Below are 14,787 nucleotides of genomic sequence, written 5' to 3'. Positions count from 1 at the left end.
ACTTTGTTGCTAGCTTCCCAACTTTTAGGCAGTTTTAAACTGCTTTTCCTTTTATTAGGAAGGCTGTAATTACTTTCTGAGGGCAACCTTTGTTATGACATGAAAAGAAGCACTCCAACAACTGTGCTAAGCATTAGGTGTTCAGCTGAGTGATGAAACACTATAATCAAAGCCCCACATGTGACAATCTCCTTCAACCAACTTTTGCATTTGTAAGTGCTAAAATTTTGAATAATACAGTATTTATTGCGCAAAGGCTTGTGAAATGAATGTCATGTTCTGTGTGTTTTGAAAAAGAAAAAGCTGAATAACCACTGTTGTTTCAGCCCAGCTCACATTCCAACTAAAAACAATCACAGTGGTAACAACATCTTGCATCTCTGCATGTGCACAGGTTTTAGTAATAGTTTTGTTTTTAAGGGAAAGCTAAGGCTTTCACTCATGTTGCTCCAAGGAATAGCATTTATGTGGTCTTACCATTTGTGTGAAGTTGGAAAATATTTAGATTTGCTGGTGAAGCTGGAGGTGGGCTTTCTCCAAGCCAGCTTTGTACTTCTGAAATCATAGAGTCATGGAATGGCTTGGGCTGGAAGGGACACCAAGGATCATCAAATCCCCTGCCCCATGCAGGGCCACTAGCCTCCAGATCTAGACCAGGCTGGTCAATGCCTCACTCAACCTGGCCTTGGAAGAAGATGGCTTTGATCTGGTGTTTCTAGGACCAGCTGCATAAGCTTGCAGCTTGGGTAAATCTCTGCATTGTTGTGTTCTGGAAGCACAAAACAGGTCAGCATTCAACCCCTTGCTCTCAGCAGAACTGCTCAGTGCAGCACTGGATCACAGCCATTCCTAGCAGCAGCAGAATTCTGAGTCCAATGTCTTTCTCTTTTCAGTGCGTCATGTCTTTGTTGTACCTCATGCAGACGAAATGCATCCTTAATAGCAGCAATATAAATTATAATAAAACAGTAACTGGGAAGCTGCACTGTTGCTCTCTGACTTGTTTATATATAGAAGAGTTCAGGCTCATAAGAACACCGGTTCCATACATGCCATTCAGATTTTCAGATGAATGAAGACATTATTATCTTCTATCATAAAGATTGGGCTACTATCTCTAGTGCTGGACTGCTGGTTACAATTCAAGATATACAGAATTTGTATTGCATTGATTTACTAAACAAATGCGCAAATTGAATTGATTCAGAGATCTAAAAACAGAAATATTGATTGCTAGGAGGTAGATGATTTTGATAGCTTGCCTGCAGAAGCCTTCCGTAGCATTGTGTCCACGGCCGATGTTTTTCTCCAGGCTGTATTGCAGTGTGCTCTCATTTGTCACAGTCTGTGCAACCATGTATTTATGATGCATCGAATGCTTGACAGCTATTGTCTCTGATCTATATTAGCAGTGAGGTAATGTTTATTTATGACTTATTTAATCACACAGTAATGAAATGAAAACAACTCAAGACATTCTTTTAAACGTTCTCTTTGTTCCTTAGTTTCTTAGGACACGGTGTTCATGTTTTTAACAATAATTTTAAATTAAAATGTAACACATTTAAAAAATAAAACTGTGCTTGTATATTTTTTTGCAATAACATTGTTTTCATTCAGAATGTGATATAAAATATGACTCCATATGACCACCATATTGTAATTACATCTATATTCAATTTGTGCATCAATTTTCATCATCCCCTTTTGTCTTCCCGTCTCGTGAGTATGAAGCTTTTGTTACCCATCCTCTAGTCATACCAGAGATGGACAGGAAAGGATTTTATAGTCAAAGCTGATTTCTTTCCATCTGCATCAATATGTAAACATCAATATATATTTTTAATTCAGATAGCTCCAATCAACTCATAGGCTTGTTTCTGTCTCCAATATTCTGTACATTCCTTTAGTTTAATTTATTCCAGTTTCAGAAGTCTCACAGTTACAATTTCCTGAATGTATCCATTTCTTTTTCCTTGGAGATATTAATGCAATCCCCTCACTGCAATCAACAGTTATTCAAATCAACCATTTTCCAGTTGTAAACTGTTGCTAACAGCACATGACATCTAGTGTCACAGATTGATACGTGCATATATATTTAGCCTTTAATTTATCGGATTAAATAGTTTCCTCTTAATATTATGATTGCTTAAACGTGGCTGCTAAAAGCAGGCATGGGACTCAGACACTGCATGTTCACCATATCTGGCAATGGCAAACCACTTGCAGTAAGCTGCATTCAGGCTTTAGTCATAGCATGGAGCAGGAGCACAAACTATCTGCTCTCTGACCCCAGAGATATTCTCATTCCCTTTGATGCACAACACCCTAATCCCTCCTTGTTACATGAGGCAGAGGGAATAAATAGAGAGTGCAGTAAATAAATATGACTTTCGCTGGTGCATGTCTTAGAACTAGGAGTCAAAGCATGGATACAGAGCTCTGTTCTGTATCGTGTCCTCTTTCCTATTCTGGGAATGGATCAGCTTTGCACATTTCTGCCTTATTCTGCCCAGGCACTCAATAGCTGGAGCAGAAAATCCAGAGGAAGAAAACTTTGCTTTCACATAGTTCCCTACAGAAGTCAGCACAAAACTTAGTCCTCTGTAATATTGTCAGCAATCAGTCAAGAAGGAGATCCATTTTTATTTTGTTTTAATGCAATGCTATTGGTCAGATAAACAGCCCCATACTGAAAAACAAAGAGATGCAAAGGTTCCACCTGTATCTGCAGCAGTGCTGCAAGGAGCAGGAATGTTTTGTGCTCCCAGATGAGTTGTTTGTCAGTGATTTGGATGACTGCAGACTCCAGAGGATCGTTTCAAAATGGGTTTTTCTTTCCTTGTTCTTTAGCATGCCCCTGGCTGTTGTACCAATGGACAGGGCTAAGAAGAAAAAACATCTGTATACTTTAGGCAGTACAGCATCTGCATCACCCAGCACTGTGCACCTGTGAAGGTGTCATTACTGCTTTATCTCCTGTTTGCTGCTGGAACAGTTACTGTGCTCATTCTTTTCCTGAACCACACATAATACACATAAAACATATGGAAGTTCTTCATGGAGAGAGTGGTGAGGTGCTGGAACAGGCTGACTGGAGAGGTTGTAGATACTCCATCCTTGGAGGTGTTCAAGGTCAGGTTGGATGGGACCCCGGGCAGCCTGATCTAGTACAGATCTGGAGGTTGTTGACCCTGCGTGCAGCAGGGAGTAGTGGAACTTGATGATCCTTGAGGTCCCTTCCAACCCAAGCCATTCCATCACTCTATGATATCTAAATGAAATGAAACCCCCCTTTTCCCATTATCTTTTGCAAAGGGAACATTCAGGATGTGCTTTGTTTTCCAAAGGGAGAAAAACCAACCTCTGGAGGAGCAGACACATAACAGAAACAACAAATTGATCAAAGAGCATCTTTTGGCAACTGCATACTGTAGGAAAAGAACAGAGCTTTAAAAGGTCTGGATTCATCACATCTCCCAAATTTTATTTTACTGAGAAAGGTTGAGGGGATTGCTGTCTTCACATGACTCACTTCAATCCTGTCTTTCATGTTCCTCCTCTATCTGCAATCTGCTTTCTGATCATATCTGTTTTCTAATGACTCCTTTTATTGAAAGGACACAATCCATTCATTTTAAGCAAATTAGCCACACACCCCTGGAAATGACAGAACGACAGACAAATCTATCTGAGATCTGAGACTGAGATACTCAAGGATATTGTCAATATATTTATGACATGGAAAGAGTTCAGCTGAAGCATCAGAGAATTATTGCTGCAGATTGCAAAGGAAGACTGAAATGATTTTACAAAGATACATGGGATGTGGAGAGGGCACACTGCCGCTCAGTCTGCTTGTTTGTAACCAGCAGATTGCAGAGTCACTGAGGTCCAACTTTTTTTGCTGCCAGACACTAAGAAAACAAGCCTTCTTTGGCCTTCTATCATGTGTTGGCATCCAGATACATTCTTATTGGGTCAGCTTCACGAGAGAGTGAATGCAGTACAGGGGAAATAATTCAAATCAAGATGGCAGGTAACAAATCTTGCAAGTTTTGCTTTCCAGTGCTGAAAATCATGTTAAACAAAGTACTCTTTTGGAGGTATTTCATCATAGCAAATGGCCTTATTATAGTAGTGTTTATGATCATAAGAAAAATGGACTGCAGATCTATGTTTTGCCTAGAACAGCGGAATCATGACTATTATAGAATGACTGCTGACTATTTTGACAAAGAAACTACAGTTTGCTTAAACATGGGTTGTAAGTGCTTCTAGAGATGCCCTGTTGTGTCCTATTGGCATTGGCAGCTGTTACAGACTTGAGCATATCTCTCTTAACTCATTTTCCTTATCTGCCAGGCCTATGAACATGATGCAGCTATCTTAAATCCCACCTGACTACAGTACTTAGCCTCCTTCCCTGCTTATGAACACCTACACTTGAAGTAGAGCAGCTCTACTTAAAGTAGAGCTCTACACTTGGAGCTAATTCCCAGGCTTTGTGCCAACCTCACCCCTCTGGTAGCCAAGGAAGGCACTGAGCTCAACTTGTCGCCTTACCCAATGCTGTGTTTAATCAGTTGTATGAAGTAATAAGTATCATTTAGATTTCTTTTCTTCAGTAGTGCCACCTCCAAAAAGCACTTCAGATCTGCTGCTACTTGTTAACAGCAATTGTTATGCTCCAATTACTCTTACTCGTATAACACATACTCAAAAGGTCCTGTTTCATATACAGGATTGTTACTGACAGAATATTTGTTATTAAAGTGGAAAACAGCCCTCAGCTAGTTAGTATATTTGTTCAATGGGAATCTGCATAGGATAGAGATTTGTGTTTGTCTTGATAGCTATATGGAGAGGAAAACGATGTAGTCCATTCAGGACTCTTCAATTTTGGAAGAGAGATAAGCCCTAGCTTTGTATTCTGCTTTTCTTCCTGCAAGAACAGTACTTCTTATACTTTTTATGAGTTGGAACCAAACCATAGTTAAGCAGAAATGGCTCTCCAGCAGGCCCTTAGTTTGATGGAATTCTCACAAAATGAGACAGTTGGCATAGTAAAAAAACCTTGAGATTAAAGCTTTCATGTTCATATCTTCATAGTTTTATTGATGCTGTGGCTATAAACCTAATTGAAAACTCAAAGTGAGTGGCTATAACTTAGAAAACTTCATGGATTTTTTCTTTCCTTTAGCTCTTTTTTATTTTTACTCTAAAAACAGAATAAAAGCTAAGTGTGAAGCAGTTCCCAAGAAAGTATAAAAAATCTAAAATCCTGCAGCTCTGTTGTGATCACATAAGCTCTTTTATGTGATAGCTGAGAGTCTTTGACCCTGGCATCTGAAGGCCACTGTGCAAGACGAACACATGCGAGTTCCCAGATGCTATGCTTTAATTTTTCCATATTTTTAATAGACTTCATCTTCCAAGTTCAAGGAACAATTATTACAAGCTGCTCTGAGCATACGGAGGCTGTTCAGTTTTACAGCAATTCAAATAATAACAGAAACTTGTAATTGGAAGGTCATAAAATATAATGGGCTACTTAGAAGATAAGATGAAAACAAGATAAATGGAGTGACATTTGTCACTGACAGTGGAATTTTCTGCATCTGATGAATGAAGTTTCTGTAGGATTTGACTGCAGGAGAATGAAAAACATGAAGAAAACTCTTTCAGAAACTGTAAACTGTTTCTTTGCAGTTCTGGACTTAGTCCTGCATGAGCCCAGTTCTCCTGACTTCAGTAGGGTTGCAGAATCCATTTTTCACATCAGGCCTCACATTCATCATTGCTAGACTGAAAAACCTGGAACTACAACACTGACAGCTGATGTAAACACATGCCTTGGTTTATAAAACTCAATTGTATGTGCTCATTTCTCATGAACAGAAAATAGCCTGGTAAAGACAGGAGCAGAACTGCCACTTAAAAACAAATCAGCCATCAGCAGGACATTGGCTCTCCTTACTCACAGCCTAACAATACTTTTGTATTCTTTACGCAAGCTGAGGACAGTGCTCTCCGTATCCAGCAGGCGCAGCCCTGCTGCAACAGTGACACCCAGAGCAGAGTGCCCAACACCATGGCCAGGGGCTTTGGGGATCTCCAAAGCCTCTGGGCAGCCTGTGCTCCATCCCCCACTTTGCACAGAAGCGCTCCTGGTGCACAGAAGGAGTCTCTCGTGCTCCAGTTTGTGCCCACTGCCTCTTTTTCTGGCACTGGGCACTAACAAGCCTGGCCCATCTTCTCTGCACTCTCCTCTCATGTATTTATAGACATTGATGAGATCCCCTAGAGCCTCCTCTTCTCCAGCTGAGCAGTGTCAGCTCCTTCAGCCTCTCCTCATAAAAGAGGTGCTCCAGACCCTTCACCTTCTTGGTGGCCTTTTGGTGGATTCACTCCAGTACGTCCAGGTCTCTCTTGTACTGGGGAGCCTGGAACCGGACACTGCTCCAGGTGCTGCCTCACCAGTGCTAAGTAGAGGGGAAGAATCACCTCCCTTAGCCTGCTGCTGGCAATTCTTGGCCTGACGCAGGGCAGAGCGCCATTAACTTTTGTAGCAGTAAGGGCATGTTTTTGTCTCATGTTCAATTTGAAGTCCACCAGGACTCCTAGGAACTTTTCTGCAGAGTGCTCTAGCCTCATTTCCATTCGTAAAAATAATTTGGTTGCACTTTCATTTTAATAGCTTTTGTCCATAAAAGACCTCATGCTCAGTATTTCTGCCATTCTTAGTTTTCCGGATAAAGAGCATCATCTGTCACCCCCACCTTTCATGCACAAAGGTGGGAACAGCATCCAACAGCCATAGGAACATGATTGACTCTTTTAACTACAAATTTCCACTCTAATGTATAACTAAAGAAGGGAAAGAAACTGGGATTTTTTCCAGTATAAAATGCAAAATTCATGCATGAAAAACTTTAAAATGGGCCATGTTTTCCTCTTACTTAGGGTAGGAGCAACTTGGGGACAAAAATTGGGCCAATAAAATTAGACTGAAGAATCAGAAAACGATTTATGTGAAGCTTGCAAGGTGAGCTCTTGAAATACTTTGATTGCTTATGCCCTTTGTTCTCCTGTTAGTGGATGCCTCACCCCAAATAGCTTTCACTGACACAGGGAGGAGCAGAAATTGCTGCTGGCAGTGCTGGTAGCTCAGATAATAAGGGAGTGGGGATGGAGAGGGATTCCCGGCCAGGTGAGAAGCCTTTGCATAAACCAATTATTTCCAAGTTTCTTCAGGTGGGGTTCTCTTTTCTGCCAGTATGGCTCTAAACACCAGCCTGGCTTTTGATCCAGCCAGTTTCAAAGTAGCCTTCAGTCTTCTGAAGCTGTTCGAGCCTCCTCAAGAATATAGATATATATATTTAACTTATTCTTTCTCTGTTTACGCATAAAACCATATCTGTGAGCATTAAGATTCAGGATTTCTAAAGCAGTGTTCACTGAGAAAAAATAAGCTGCAGAAACCTCATATCTCAGCTCCCTCTCTAGTTGATGGAGAGACGTAGACACTTCTGGAATGTGATTCATCTTAACCTAAAATTAGGCCTCCTAAATAGGACAGCTGAATTGCACCCTAGATTGCCTGTTGCTCTCCTTTAACTACAAAGTGAGCCAAAGGCGATGGGTTTGGGTGTAGCTGTCAACATTGCAAGCATCTCAAGGTAGGTGAGGTTAATGCCACTCACAAATTTTGGAGACTATTTCATATGCTGAACAACAACTTTTAGTAAAAGATAGAGAATAAATCCCATATATTTCAGATAAAATTACTGCAATGTTGGAGAACTTTTCAGTCAGATACTACTGACTCTCCTTTGTTCTTTTTTGGACTTCCAAGTGCAGTGAGGAGATCAGTTCACTATGGGAAATTTATTTGTTGAACCCCATCTTGATTTTTGTATGTTTCTGAAAAAAGATCGCGGTTCTCTCAGGTGTATTTATTTGGTGCAATCCACTGAGTCTGAATTTCCTGTCTGCTCCTTGCTCAAGAACAGATCTTTTTGCAAGATGAAAATTTCCTGTTGTTTCCATAAGACATGGAAGCATGCAACATTTTTCTGAATTAGGACAATAAAAGAAAAAAAATATTTTGATGTTACACAGATGGTGCTTTTAAATTACAATAGTAGTTCAAAGGAAACAGCTCACTTTCCATCTTAATATCTGCATACTTCCTAAACATTTGTTTATCTTGCAGTTGAATCATGTGAATATCATGATATTGACTAAACAGATTGTGCAATTTAATGTTAATGACTTCGGTGGCCCACCATAGATTCCACTCACTGACAGTATTACTGTAATCTTGGTTTCTGCACATCCAAATGGCTGAATTTTTCAGATAGACATGTGGACACACGACTACCATAGTTACGTACAGGCTGCCCGGAAATGCATATGCGAGCTAACCACAGAATCTGTGAGCCTTACTAGAATTTAATTATACAATTCACATTCACTGAGGTTCGTAAACTATGAAATCCGGTCTATCTAACTGCAGACATCTAAAGTGCTACATCTTAAATGCCAAAATCAAGCCAGTCATCCTAAAAAAAGATCTGATATTTCCTATTCAGTCAGTAGTGAGATGTCTTCAAAGGAAGATCCTGTCTGCCTGGATTTCTGCAGGACTGATTCAGTCCTCATTTAGGTATCCAAACTGCAGGCGCAGATAAGGTATCTAAATCAGGGTAGCTCAATCCAATCATACACACATACTCTTCTTCAAAAATCATTGTTCCCATGGAAGTTTATGAGAAACTGTATTTAGAGTCATTAGTTTAGGAGTTCAACCCAGATCCCAAAGAAAGTATGTAATGGAGCTGGAATTAGAATTCATCAGGCCCATTTTTAGGGCTACCTCTATTGTTAGACCTTGTGCCCAGCGAGATGCCCAACCATGACTGAGAGCTATGCATGTGTTGGTAGGCACAACCAAGAACACGATGTCTACTGGACTGGCTCAAGAAGAGACCATGATCATTGGTCTCCTCAAGGAATCGTAGATGCCTTTATGCAAGGAACTGCATGAAGGTTCTAGTTTTAAATGCTGACTTTGAGAATATATAGGCAAACTGTTTTTAGATTGAAGTGTATAATGGCTGTATTAGCTGCAAAATGAGGCAGAACCTTCTTTCCCACTTCATCAAGCTCTATTCATAATCCATTTTTTCACTCCATGCCTCTACTTCCCTAGATCTGTGGTGTTCATGATTTTAACAGTAAAATGTAGAAAATTGTTGTGACGTGTTTGAAATTTACATTATACATATACAGGAAAGTATTTCTTTTTCATACTAGTCTTACTGGCAATTTTGTGATTTTTTTTTTCCCCACTCTTTACTATGTCTTATAACTAGGTATCTTTATTAATGGCTCATAACATGAGCATTTTAGAAATAGGGCCAGCACCTGAATAAGCCAAAGGACTATGAGATTGTGATCTAGTTCATCACATTACCTTCTTAGGTGATCACAACTACTTTCCTTTATCAGAGAAGGTGAACCATCAGTAGGTCAAGGTGAGGGGTGAATGTAGTGGAGCCGTAAATTGAAAGACTAGGTCCATGTTGTGCTGTGCCCTGCAGATGTACCACATAGAAGCTGCCTGGTGATTGAGGAAATGTAGCTGTCCTTCCCTCAGGCTCTGCAGCTGATCAGCTGCATATTCAACCTTGCTGAGATGCAGATCTGTAGGCACAGCCATCTCCAACCTGTCTGCTCCCACCAAGCCCTCCTTGATTTAATTGTGTAGATAAAGCCTGGGCTTTGGAGATCCTCAACCTGGAATTCCCCAGATTTTTTTTTGGTCGGCCATGTTTCATAGGTCAGGTACCAAGAAACCAAAATTTATCTATAGAAGGTGGCATAGGCTGCAGGGTGCTGAGCTCTTTCCACTGACTGGAAGAAGCACTGAGGTACCTCAGCACATCGCAGGATTAGGCTCCATCACCTCAAATACAACCATTTTTCTCCCACCTTCCCAGCCTTTTCTAGCTCTGTAGGTATCAGCTATTATCTTTCAATAGCTTTAATAGCACTAGTGTTATTCTTCTTTAGCTAGGCAAGAAAATCTGTAATACTAAGTGTCTGAGAATTGTCTGATAAAATGTTTGGAGAAAATTACCACCCACATACTGTATTTCTTTGTGATGTATGGGAGCATTTCTAGCCCTCCTACAAGATGAGAGAATGTGTATTTACAAATGCAGATACTTGCTCTTAAACATAAATATACTAATTTAGATAGGAAAATTGGAAGGGGAAATGTGGTTTAAAAAGGCAATCAGGATAGATGTGCTGGTCAACTAACTCTTTAATCATGAGCTTGGTCCCTTTGTTTTTCTTTCACCTCTTAGTACTAACATAAATTTACACACTAAGGTAAAGCTGTTTACTTGCATGGAAAGGAATCAGGCTCACAGAAATCAAATTCTTGATACCCAAAAGTGAAACTGAGCATTTAACCTGGTAGTTAAAAAAAAATAAAAAATTGTGTCTTACATCTGCACAGGAATTGAACAAATAAGCTATCACACATTCAAACATCCCACCCTAGAAATGGAATCAGAGGAGATCTTATTACAGGTAAAAGGGGAATGTTACTGTGCAACTGCTTTCCATGATTGCTCAATTCTATCTTATGGAGTACTTAGCCACAGATTGCTCATGAATGGATATTTCATCTCAGTCAGTATACTGTGGGTAACATTTGCTTTGTGTTTTCCAAGAGATTCTGCTTCTAGCATCTGCTTATGACAGCTGTTAGATGTTTTATTTGTTCAGGGAATGTTCTGATGTTTCCCCTCATAGCTGTTCCTCACAGCCAGCTAGCTGTGCCTCACAGTCTTCTCTGAGATTTCAGCCTCAGCTAAATATTCACCTTGGACCCGACTAGCTGCACAGGAGCATCCTGCATTCCTTCCTGATGTTGTCACAAGTGGTGGGATTCCTTCTGAGACCCAGTCACCCAAATCCAGATGCCTACAAGTGTCATTGCTATTTTCCTGGGGTAGGTTTATCTTGCTCAGTCACAACACAGACAAACTGAGGACACATCCCAAGACAGATACTCCCAGCTTTTGTATGCCACAGGGATCATCATGCATCAGATAGACAGTAGCTCACTGGTTTTTCTGCTCTGTCAAGCTAGCTGTGAATTAACTACCTCCCTTCGCTCTATCACTGTGAAAATCAGTTCTTCATGCAGTGCTATGTGTTGTTCTAAATTAATAGCAAGAATTTAGGTAGCCATAAAGTGATAGCTAGCAGTGAATGCTTTGAGATAAATGTTGGGCAAGATAGAAATTTTTAAAATTTATCTCCAATTTACAGGCTGTTTAACTCTTCCTATTTACTCTCTCATTTTAATTGCAGTATCTGTTGGGATTCATCTCAATTAAACTAGATAGAGTCTAGAGAATTTATACTGGTTACACTCTGAATAATTCATCAGTTTTGTGTAGTACCTGAAATCAGAAATTTGAAGTGAAAATTCTCTTACAGCCCCTGAGGAGTGTTGAGGTCGGTGACTAAGGTTTTTGTAGAGGCCTTTGTGTGTAAGCAACAGAAAATGGCAGCATGCCTGAGAACCTGAAAAGTCCAGCCAAAAAAAAAAAAAAAGAAGAAAAGGAAAAAGAATATTCAGTGTATCTGAAGTCCCAGAGTTAAAGCAGAGGTATTACCACTGAGGAAGCCTGCTAAGATTGCAGGAGCCAGCTGGGAGGACAAACTAAGCAACTTTTCATTTTAATGGGAATAATGGGTCCAAATGCTCCTTGCCTTTGTTTTTTTGGCCAGCCCACCGTATCACAGTGATCAATGCCTGATAAACGCAGAGGCACGAAGCATGGCATTAAGGGATGGCTGAGTGAAACAGGCCTGGTGTTTTGGGTCAGTCTCAAAAGCTTTCATCAGATTTTATTGTTTGTATATTGACTATGAATCTGACATGACTGTATGTTTTCCTGCTATTTTGGCTAAAATAAGAGATTTTTAGAGTATAGAAGAGATGAGGCACATTCATCAGGGGACTGGCTTTAAAATATGAGATGATTTTCTTCTTTTTCCCTCCCATTCTGGCTGGGAACCTAATCTGTTTATCATGACCATAGCCAGATGCTTTGAACACAAGTAACCAGCACTTCTCTTGGGCTAGAATTTTCAGTTAGTTATTAGCAGTTTCCTTCTAATGTAGGATTAGTGGAAATTTGCATACAATATAAGAAGACATATGCTATCCAAATGGATAACAGTCGTAGATAAACAATTGGGGAATCTTTTTTTATTGTATGGAATGATCCCTTCCAACAGAGTGATGAAAACAGTAACTGTTCATCACACCCTTCTGTTGCAATTCCTGAACGCTGACTTCTTCCTTTATGACTACAGACCAGCATGAAATGTGGTCTCAGTACATAGGCATTTGTTGGTGGATTAAGAAAATCGGTCAGCAAACGTCCATTGATCCCTTCCTCTGGCCTCTGGAAACTGTAAAGCTGATTCTGAAAGAAAACATAGGATGAATGAGTGTTTTTTTCCCATGGAAATAGTGTGGCAAAGCTGCAGATAACTGTCAGTTCCTCACTGTTTTGTTCCTCCTATCCTCTGCCTTCCACCATGACTTTGAATAAGCACAATTGTGCACCTCACCATCACTTTATATGCTTGGTCCTCAAGCCAGTGCATGCAAATTTGGCCACTTCACGAAAAATGAAATGGGATTTTGAAACCAAGATGAGGCTTTGCAGAACAATCGTGGCTGTATCATGCCAGAGGGCAGGGAGAGAAAGCCTGAGAAAAAAAGGGGATTATGTGGTTCATCAGAAACAGGAGGTAGGAAAGCACCAAAGGGAGAATCTTCCATGAGTGCTCCAGAAGAACTCTCAGCATATTTAACATGTTGAATGTTAAGGTAGGGATGGTGAGCAGGTAGATGCTTTGCCTAAGTGCTGATTTGAGATCAAAGTAGCTGCACTTGAGAGCAAACTGCAAATCACTTCAAAAAAAGAAAAAAAAGAGGGTTCATCATACGACAGTAGGGGCTTTTTAATCACTGCTGTATTACCCTTTTTTTGTGGCTCTGCATGTAGCAGGGGGGTTGGAGATTCATGATCCTTGAGGTTCCGTCCAACCAGGGCCATTCTGCGATTCTGTGATTTTCAAAATTACAGACACTTCATTACTGTTCATCAGTATTTTCTAGGATTAAGATTTGGTACTATGAGCAACCCGGGAAATTTATCTTCTTTGACTATTAATAAATAGCAGTCAGGTAATACTATTTGTTCCTGGCTGCAATTGTGTCAGTATAAAGAGAATTTTCTGTATAAGAAGTTGAAAGCATACTGGTGTTTTTTCAAAACAAGTTTAGCGCTCAGTGCCTCACCAATTGCCTTTTGATTGCCCTCAACTGAGCTCTCAATGCTGTTTTCCTGGTGAGGACAGGGTATATGAAACCATGCGGTGCTCTTGGGGAATTTGCAGTGCTATGGAAATCCTGAGATCACAGTGCCTGAATTTTCTGTGAGGATATAGGAAATAAGCCTTTGCTTTATCTGAATGTTGATGCCAGGTTTTCTTCCAATATGCTGCTAAGATCAAAATGTAAAAAATACACCGGAAAAAAATAACTGAGGAAATTGCCAAAAAATAGATTTTTATTCTTAGGGGGAAAAAAACTTTTCAAGCTTAGTCTGGAGCGAGAGAAATTTCTTGCTTTCTAGCTAACTTTATTTTCTGTTTTTCTCCACCAGACACCACACACACAATAAGAAATGCATGGGTAATCTCAGATGGAATCAAGTTTTCCATTTAATGGGAAGAAATATACATTTCTGGAATGATAGAAGGTATATATGATGTTCTTCATGTAATCAGTGAAGTTATTTATAGATTCCAACAAAAACTACATTGTTCAACTGAAAATCCCACAACTGACAGTAAATATCAATCCTTGCACTTAAGAGAAATCCACATGTTCTTGATTCCAAAGATCCACTGGAATCACGAGAAGGGGAACAGCTGTTTATAAGGGTGAATAGCGATAGGACAAGAAGGAATGGTTTTAAACTGAGACAGGGGAGGTTTAGGTTAGATGATAGGAGGAAGTTTTTCACAGAGGGTAGTGATGCACTGGAACAGGTTGCCCAAGGAGGCTGTGGATGCCCCATCCCTGGAGATATTCAAGGCCAGGCTGGATGTGGCTCTGGGCAGCCTGGTCTGGTGGTTAGTGATCCTGCACATAGCAGGGGGTTGAAACTGGATGATCATTGTGGTCCTTTTCAACCCAGGCCATTCTATGATTCTATGATTTTATGATTGGTATTCCCATCGCTTTGCTGTGGGAAGAAGAGGTATATAATATTCACATATATTATATGTGGATTATATAAGAGGAATAAATATTCACATAAAGAATATTGCAGGTATTCACGTAGGTAAAAAGTATTAGCATATGGATGTGCTGTCTCTGTTTTTGATTGCTACTCATTCTTTATTGCTTCTTGCTCGTTTCTGGAATAATTTCCCAATGACCAACGATACCTGTGCACATTTGTAATACCAATAAATAATAAGCAGCAATAATGAAAACATTTGAAAGAAAGTAGGATCATCTTGCAAGCAATTTCCAAGCAGGATAAAAAGAAAAATGATTGCAATAATTTTATGTGTTTAAACTGAGACATCCTTGTAATGAGTTCATGGAAAATGGGGTAGAGAATGTCGCTTTCCTGGTTATTTGATCTGGCAGCAAGTCCGGGT

This window comes from Lagopus leucura, unplaced genomic scaffold (genome assembly GCF_019238085.1).
Source record: "Lagopus leucura isolate 7727_CA_CO unplaced genomic scaffold, USGS_WTPT01 Super-Scaffold_73, whole genome shotgun sequence".
NCBI classification, from domain to species: Eukaryota; Metazoa; Chordata; class Aves; order Galliformes; family Phasianidae; genus Lagopus; species Lagopus leucura.
Note: the sequence above shows the minus strand (reverse complement) of the source record.